The sequence below is a fragment of the Sarcophilus harrisii genome, chromosome 1 (genome assembly GCF_902635505.1).
Source record: "Sarcophilus harrisii chromosome 1, mSarHar1.11, whole genome shotgun sequence".
NCBI lineage: Eukaryota > Metazoa > Chordata > Mammalia > Dasyuromorphia > Dasyuridae > Sarcophilus > Sarcophilus harrisii.
In genome coordinates this window covers 593,581,025-593,589,609 of record NC_045426.1, presented here as the reverse complement: position 1 = coordinate 593,589,609, position 8,585 = coordinate 593,581,025, and the positions used below count along the sequence as shown (strand labels likewise).

Sequence of the window (8,585 nt, the reverse complement as noted above, 5' to 3'; positions counted from 1 at the left end):
TGGAAATGAGTAGAACCAGAACCACATACAATGTATCACTGTAAATGACAACAACAAAATTATATGATGATCAGTTCTGATGGGCATGGTTCTTTTCAACAATGAGACGATTCAGACTAATTCCAATAGAGTTGTGATGGAGAGAGTCATCTACACCCAGAGAGAGGATTGTGAGTACTGACTCACTCAGTCACTGACACAACTCAGAGTTTTCTTAATTTGCATTTCTCTGATCAATAATGATTTGGAGCACCTGTTCATATGACTAGAAATAGTTTCCATTTCTTCATCTTCTGCCAAGATGACAGAAAAGACACATGCTTCTTTCTGAGCTCTCCTACCACCCTCACATTAATTACAAAATTCAGCCTCTGAAATAGTGCTTCAGTGGCAGAACCCATGAATACTGGGAGTGTGTAGTGTTCTTGTTAGTTTTCTGGAGGTCTCTGGAGCAGCCTTCATTTCAGCTCAGTAATCGCCACAAGTATAGCCAAGTGTTAAAGGCCAAATCCTTTATTATCTCCTTCACAGATTATTTTCCTTGTGTGGGACCCAACTAGATTTCTTGAGAGCCTTTCAGACCGGCCTTGGTCTCAGTGCAGGGAACAGGAAGATAGACCATGGTAGTGTGAGATGGAGTGAATGAATCTCTCTGAATCCAAGGGCTTGTGCTTCAGCCTCCAGCCACCACAAAGATAGACAATGGAATAAATCTGTCTCTCAATCCCTGCTGGCTGTTATATACTATATTATAATTATATCATCACAATTGTGAATCTTGTAGAACTATATTAAATACTAATTACATGTACTGAACTAGAGAACTATTAACCACCATGCTAAACTAGATAACCATTGTCTTAGGTGGAGAACTGATGAAGGCAGGAGAGCCACCACAAGGAGTCTGGAATCTGGAGTCTTGAGTGTCCTCCTTGACTTCTCAGGAAAAGGTGAGAACACCAAGAGAAATGGGGAACCAAACCAGATATTGTCAGCAGGTTTCCTCTAGGCTAGTGGGTCTTATACGTTACCCAGAGTTCTCCCACTATCTGCGGCCCTCTACATAGTTGGTTGACTTTTTTCCTAAAATCTTGTTTTTCTTGGTTGGTTCTTTTTTTTTTTTTAAAGTTTTTCCATAATCTCTCTCATTTGGTTTTTATACCCTTTTTTAACTCTTCTATAAGTGCTTTCTGGACAGGCAATTAATTAACATTTCTCTTTGGGGTATTCTTTAGAATACTCTTTTTTTTTTAACTTCATTATCCTATGAAGTTGAACCCCGATCATTCCTATTCCCATAGTGAGTTTCCAAAGTTGAATTTTTTTTTTCCTTTACTTATTCTTTTTTTTTTTTTTTTTTGGAAACTTATTAGTGTAATCACCTCTAGTCCTGGGATGAGGAGAATGGTATCTGGTTTCACTTCAGTTTTCCCCTCTACCCTGGTACCTAACACCAAGAACTCTACTTCCTGTAAATGCTTGCAGTCAGCAGCTACCCTTTCCCATTCTTTTTCCATGTGTTAGTTTCTTCTTATCCAGGATCCTAGATCAGCAGCACAACTGGACCTAATGTTTCTCATCAGCTGAAGGTCCTTCAGTCTTCCTGGACTCAGACTCCTGACTCCTCCCTCTGTTCTGGAGGTGAAAGTTTTTACAATTCAGACTGAATCCAGCCTCCCCAGGGCTCTCAACTTGCAGCTTCTGTGGAGCTAGCCTGGAGATGTTTACAATTCTTAAACCTGATTCTTGGAGGCTTTCTTCAGGTCTTCTCAGATTGCCCCAAGTCTTATTTGTTTTTCACTGATCTGTGTGCCCCCTGAGATGTAATTTTATTTGTGGAGGCAATCTGGAAAGCTTGGATTTTTCTGATCTACTCATCCATCCTCCTAGATGAATAATTTTTAAGGTTTCTTCAAATTCTATATCCTGAAATTTTGTGAGCTCTTGATCCATACCATTTGTCATAAGTATATTGAATTGATGAAATAACATTATTCCTGATCTTTCTCCTAGAAATCAATAAAAATTCAAATAAAATTAGCTTGAATATAACATGAATTTTACATTGAAAAATGATTATTTTTCCATGCCATTTGTTTATATGATTTCAGTGACAAATCAGAATGAAATTATAGAAATAGAGATATCTGGTCATACAGTAGTTCCAGTTTGTATTCACATGACCATTCACTTGGATAGACAATAAAAAAGTTGTTATAATTCTGTGTGATCAAATCAAACAGAAGCTTCACTTAGAAGTCTCTGTTAAATATGACTCATGAGGATCAAGTCCTGGGATCAGGAAATTCCATCAAATGTGTAATTTTTTTGTGGCTTAACTTTGTTTCAGTGAGTGGCCTTGAGCAAATCATTTAACTTATCTATCAGTTATCTTTGTCTATCAATGAATCTTAATTCTTGACTGCTCATCAGAGATTTTAAAATAATTAAATATATTTTGTTTATAGGGGACAGAATCCTTAGAGAAGAATTTGTTAGAAAGGAAGAGTGCTCTTTACTATTATTTACTAAACCTACTTTTATTTCTTCATGTAATCTATTTTTTTCTAACTATGACAAATTTATTTGTTATTATTTTGTTTTGTTTTAATGCCTAGGACATTCTCCTTTTGAAGGGAGCTACGTACTGCCTTAAATTGAAAGGGAAAATTGTCATCATGTTTTTCATTTGCAATATGACACCAATTTTGAGACTATTTGTCTTGAAAGTGGAAATTTGAAGAGATGACTCTAATCTTCAGTATTTTCTAGTATAAGAACTAAATCATTCTTTAGAGAAAAATAATCATTTCATTCTGCATCTTCCAACAACAGAACCCTCCCACAAGTACAACCTTTCTTTTTAAACACATCTCATACTTCATTATGATAAGCATTATGAATTTAAACTTACATCAATTTAATGCATTTCTGCTCACTTTGGAGATGATAAAAGAAGTTGCATTACCCCCTTATTTTCACTTGTTTTGTATCTAATAAAGACCATTTTCAGCTTTCTCCCTCCCCTCCCACTTTTATTTCTTTCCAATTCTGATTTCTGTTTTCTTTGCTTATGGTAATTAATTCTGAAAGGTTAGCCATTTCCTCTCCATTGTCCTCGGTTGACCCTTCAAGATGCCAAGCATCCCAGGTTTTTGGCTTCTAGAAAGTGCCACTTCTAGAAAACCTAATGCTGGTGGGGCAGCCAGGGACTATCAATCTAGGTTTTCAGCAAACAAATTTTAACCCAAGAATCAGACAAAAATGTTGGCCTAGAATTCCTGAAAATAATGGAAAACCTATTCATAAATCCATTCCATGTCAACTATAAAGTCTTCCTAATAAAGATCCAGTAAGTCATTCTGATCCTACTGAATCTGGCTTTATGCCAATAGACTGGGTTTGTTTTATTTTTTTTTATTTTTTTTTTTATTTTTTTGCTCCATTCTCATTTCTTTGCTGTCTCAATCACTTCCCCATTATGAATCTACTTTGAATTTTCAAGGGACAGTTAATACAAGATTCCTTTCCCTCTGCCCCCTCCGTTTTTTCATCATTTCAAAGACTTTTCTAGGCAATTTTAATTAGCAGGTTTGTTTTTTTCTGGAAGACATAGAGAGAAAGGCCTAGAAAATTTCCTTTGGGTTGGTAATAATGAGGAATTTATGACTCAGTGTTTCGACTCTTCCCTAATTAGTTCCTAGTATAATGGATATATAAATCATACTTCTAGTATGCTGGTAGTATCAGGCATGGCTTGAATAGTTCTTTAGGTTTAAAAATATATTTGAAAAAATAAATACAATTTTTAAAATTACCAATAATAATTTAGTATGTCCTAATTAAAATTAGGCCATTTAACAATACCCCCTTTAAGATTATTATTTCAATTAAAAGTTAGTGTGCGATAATGTAGTGTATTAAGAAATAGGGTGCAAGAGCCTCCATTTCCCCTCTAGTGGCATTAAGCTGCATGTTTGTACTCTCTAAGCATTTTATTCATATACTGTAACAAATTCTTTACTGCTGATTCCCAAAACTAAGAAAAAAGACCTATTTTTCAAAATGAAAATAGAAAAAAAGCAAAAACATATTAGTTAATTAAGTAGCAAAATTATCTTTATATAGTATAATCATAATAATCTGGAGGCATAGGGGCAGCAGAACATGTCTACCCTCTACCCAACATTATAACTTAGTTTTTGTTAGACATGGTTTTGTTGCCCTGCATTCATTTGATACAAATTTTTCAGTGTCATCCAGAAGATACATGCTTCCTCTACATAAGATGGAAAGCAACCTGGTCAGCTAAATTCCTCAGGCTCATCAATGGAGTAGTAGGAAGTTGGGAGCTACATTAAAGTCTTTATTTAAAGCTTTCAGGCTCTCCAAAGCATACAGCCTAAAAAATCCCATCTCCATGAGTCGGGTAACTTGCTTCTCAGAAATGTCAAGAGGAGAAGCAACTATTTCTTGTTCAGTTTGTCAAATATCTGTAACATTTGCATTCTGTCTCTCACATATATGAGAAAAATATCTATTTCAATAAATTGTTCCACCCTGTTACTGTCATTGCTGTCTCATGTGTGCAAACTGAGAAAACATAAGGTGACTTTCAAATAATTCAATACTTTTTTGTCTTTGAATGTCTACTCTTGTTTCCATTCCAGTTTTCACTTCATTGATAGGTTGTGAAAAAGTGAAGATGGATTCAAGTGTCCAAAAAAACGGTTTGGCCATCTAGCAGGGTTGGCAAAGAAACTGATGAACTTTTAATATGCTTTTAGTATAACTAAGGCTACAACCCAAATGTAGGTACCAGAAGTTAAGTACTGAAGCTCCAATTTGTAAATCCATATCTTACTTGTGATGGAAAACCAATCCACAATGTTTTCTCATTTCAACTCTTGTAAAGGATCAGTAAAATGTTACAAATAAAGCAAAAACAGCCTGAGAAAACCATAAGGCAAGTTACTGTGATACGAAATGAACTGTATAGCTTCAAACAAAGCTGCCAAAAGCCAAGAACCAAATGAAAAAGATATACATTTTCTGCTGCCATATCTTCCTTCTAATACCCTAAAATTATATATAAGCATATTAATACAATATGCATCTTTTAAATTGAGGCAAATTATTCTTCCATATATTAATATCCAGATCTGTAAATCATTCCTGACAACTGGTAGATTATATACAAAGAAATTATGATAATGTTGTAAGAGGGCATTGGAAATGCCCTCTTTTGCAATAGGAAAGGACCTTAGAGAACACCTCATCTAATAATAGCTTCTTAAAGTTTGAATGTCTTCTATAACAATTCTGTCAGTCTCAAATAAGAATAAACAATATAAAACCATATAATAACAGGGCTTCTTGAACTTTTTCTACTTGTGACCCCTTTTTGCCCTAGACATTTTTATGTGATCCTGGGTAAATATATATAATATACATACATAAATTCAAAATTTACTAATAATAAGTTATAATTTTGCAATCTCTACATTTAGTTATTCTACCAGGGTTGCAACCTATAGCTTAATAAGCTACATACTAACTTTATTTTAAAATGAATTGTTATCTGTTTTATTCTATATTTACTTATTTTGCTAAATATTTCCCAATTAAATGCTAATCTGTTTAAGGGTCCCTGGAGGGACTCATATTTGACATCTCTGTTCTACAATACACTCCAAAAGTCCTTACATTCTACATAAAACTACTGCCTGTCTACAATTTTCCATGTCTTGTTCTCTTCTCTGGGACCAGAATTAAGTTCATGACAGACAGAGCTTCATATGCTTCAAGTGATCTATCATGTCTCTACCACTTCCCTAGGCACAAAGAATCTCAGTTCCTTCAATCTCTATCTTTTAGAAAATATTCTATAATATTTTCACCATGTTGGAAAATAGATGTTATTATTTAGTTGTTTTCAGTCATGTCTAGCTCTTCAGGAACCTGTGAAGTTTTCTTGTCAAAGATACAAGAGTGGTGTGCCATTTCTTTCTACAGATCATTTGAGAACACTGAGGTAAACAAGATTAAGTCATACATCTAGCAAGTGTCTAAAACCAGATGTGAACTCAGGAAGATGAGTACACCCTCATTGCAGGTCCAATTGTAGTTAGTTGCTCCAGACACCAAATGCCCCCCAGCTTTTGTATGTCTTTGGTGCCTAAAACTGATTCAGGAGTGCTCTGACCAGGACACAGTACATCAGAAGTATTTATCAAGCTCCCTTGTTCTGGATACTATTTCCCTTTATAAAACTTAGCTAACCATCAGTTTTTTGGAAGCCATACCATATGTTTAAGTTGCAATCCAGGGGAAAAAGAAGTAAATTAGTGATAGCAATACCTGTAGCTTCACAGACTTATCATGAGCATAAAATGAGATTATGCATATTCAATGTAGTATATCAATTCCAGTTATTATTTTCAATATTGTTATGATTTCTAGGAATATAATAAACTTCTTGCTCTACATAGACCAAAATCTCCCTCTACAAAATGAGACTTCAGTTTTTTGTATAATAAGTAAACATGAAATAGGAGAAATGAGAGTTAAGTAAACTGACATTTATCAGGTACATAAAATGTGATTAAATACTGGCAAAACAAATAAAGACCCCCCCCCAAAAAAGGAAGAAATCCTTTCTTTCACAGCCTAATGAAGGAACCGACATCAGCACTGTATTTCTTTGGGTTATTTATTGGAAAGTCAAATATTGAAACTGAAGCTTAAATACTTTGGCTACATAATGAGAAGACTGGATTCATTGGAAAAGACACTGTTGCTGGGAAAAACTAAAGACGAAAGGAAAAGAGGATAGTAGAGGATGAGATTGAAACAATGAGCATAAACTTGGACAGACTTTGAGAGACAAAAAATAAAAGAGCCTGGCATTCAATGACCTAAGGAGTCACAATGAGTTAGACACAACTGAAAGACTGAAGAACAATCACAACAAAAAAATAATTCCCTCTTTTATTAATCTCTTTGTAATATAGGACAAGTTGTGGCACTTTTATGACATCTTTTTTTTTTTTTTGCATAGTTCCAAATTACTTTCCAAATTGGCTAAACTAATGCACATCTCCCCAATAATGTTAGTGGTTCTGTATATTGCACAGCCCTTCCAACTTTTTTTCATCTTTCTTTTCTGTCAAGTTTGCTAGTCTGTTGGGGATGAGATAGAACCTCAGACTTAATGGACTTATAGTTTTCTAACTATTAGAGATTTGGAGCATTTTTAAAATAAAGCATAATAGTAATAAAAGACATTGTATTCAGATTTGTTCATCTTTTTTTCCCCTTTCTTTGTAGGTTTTCTTTTGTTCTCTGCTATGCTCTCTTGATGTAGAAATTTATCATTACAGATTTTGAATTCTCCCTGATATTCTGCTGGCCACAGGTCAGAATCTCTGCAGCACAGCTGGGCCTGGCTTTCCTTATCAGTAAAAGTTCAGACTGCTAGTTCCCAGTGCTTCCTGGCAGTTCCTCTGACCCCAGCTGACCTAGGAGCTCTCCTAGAAGTATTTGCACTTCACATGGGTTACACGGTGATCCTGAGGCTTTCTTCAGATCTTCTTTGGTTTCCCAGGAGGACCCTTTTTCTGCCCCAAGTCTTATTTGTTTTCCACTAGTCTATGTTCACCTTGAGACACAATTTTGCTTATTTGTGGGGGAAAATCTGAAAAGTTTGGAATTTTTTTGACCTTCTCCACCCTCTTTCCAGAATCCTTGAAAAGTAAAATGTTCAAGGAAGACAGACAACTTAGAAAACCAATGTGATATTCCAAACATAAACTGTTAAGAGACTGAACACCGATGGTGACAGTAGGAAAAGAAAAGTTGACCTTTATGTGGGAGGAGTTTCAGAACTTAAAAAAAAAATGATTGAGGGTTAATTGTGATTGATAGGATGTGAGAAGCAATAGATTAAGGCACATACATTTTCAACTAATTGATACTTTCCAGCATTTCAACAACCTTTTTTATTGCATTATGCTTCTAAAATAATGCAGAAATTACTGCCAACTTAAGAAAGTGATGTTCTAGTTACACAATTTGACTAAGGAACCAGGGTGAAAAGATGTAAGTATATTATTTTATCCAGAGTATGTGAAATGGCACTTTTTAAATGTTGTTTTAAGATAAATATTACTCTCTTTGATTTCTCTAATTTCATCTCTCTTAATTTTCCAATTCTCACTTAGTTCTTACATTAACTTAAATAATAGCTGATTTTCCAGTGGGAAAATTGCAATTTCAGACAAATTAGGCAATTTTTCTGAAAAAGAAAACATAGGAGTTTAAGCTCCTGAGACAAATAATACAAGACTAGTACTTGAGACATGAGTATAGTCATGCTTTTCTAGAAAAGGAGAGACACATTACAAATTAACTCAACTATGGTGTGCCTTACTTTTCATTATCAGTTATAAATAGTCTAAAGGATGCCAGAAGGGCCACTGACCCACAATTTCTATCCTATTAACTAAGAAGCTATAGATTTAAAGGCACACTTTTTTTTGAATTGGTTCAGTAATCATGGTTTGTAAAATGGAATTAGAAAAATG

At 34.6% G+C, this 8,585-nt stretch overlaps 1 pseudogene; it reads right to left on the bottom strand.

Moving 5' to 3' along the window:
• Positions 1–4,326: 4,326 nt before the first annotated feature.
• LOC100931301 lies at positions 4,327–5,279 on the bottom strand (annotated as a pseudogene).
• Between the last annotated feature and the right edge of the window lie 3,306 nt (positions 5,280–8,585).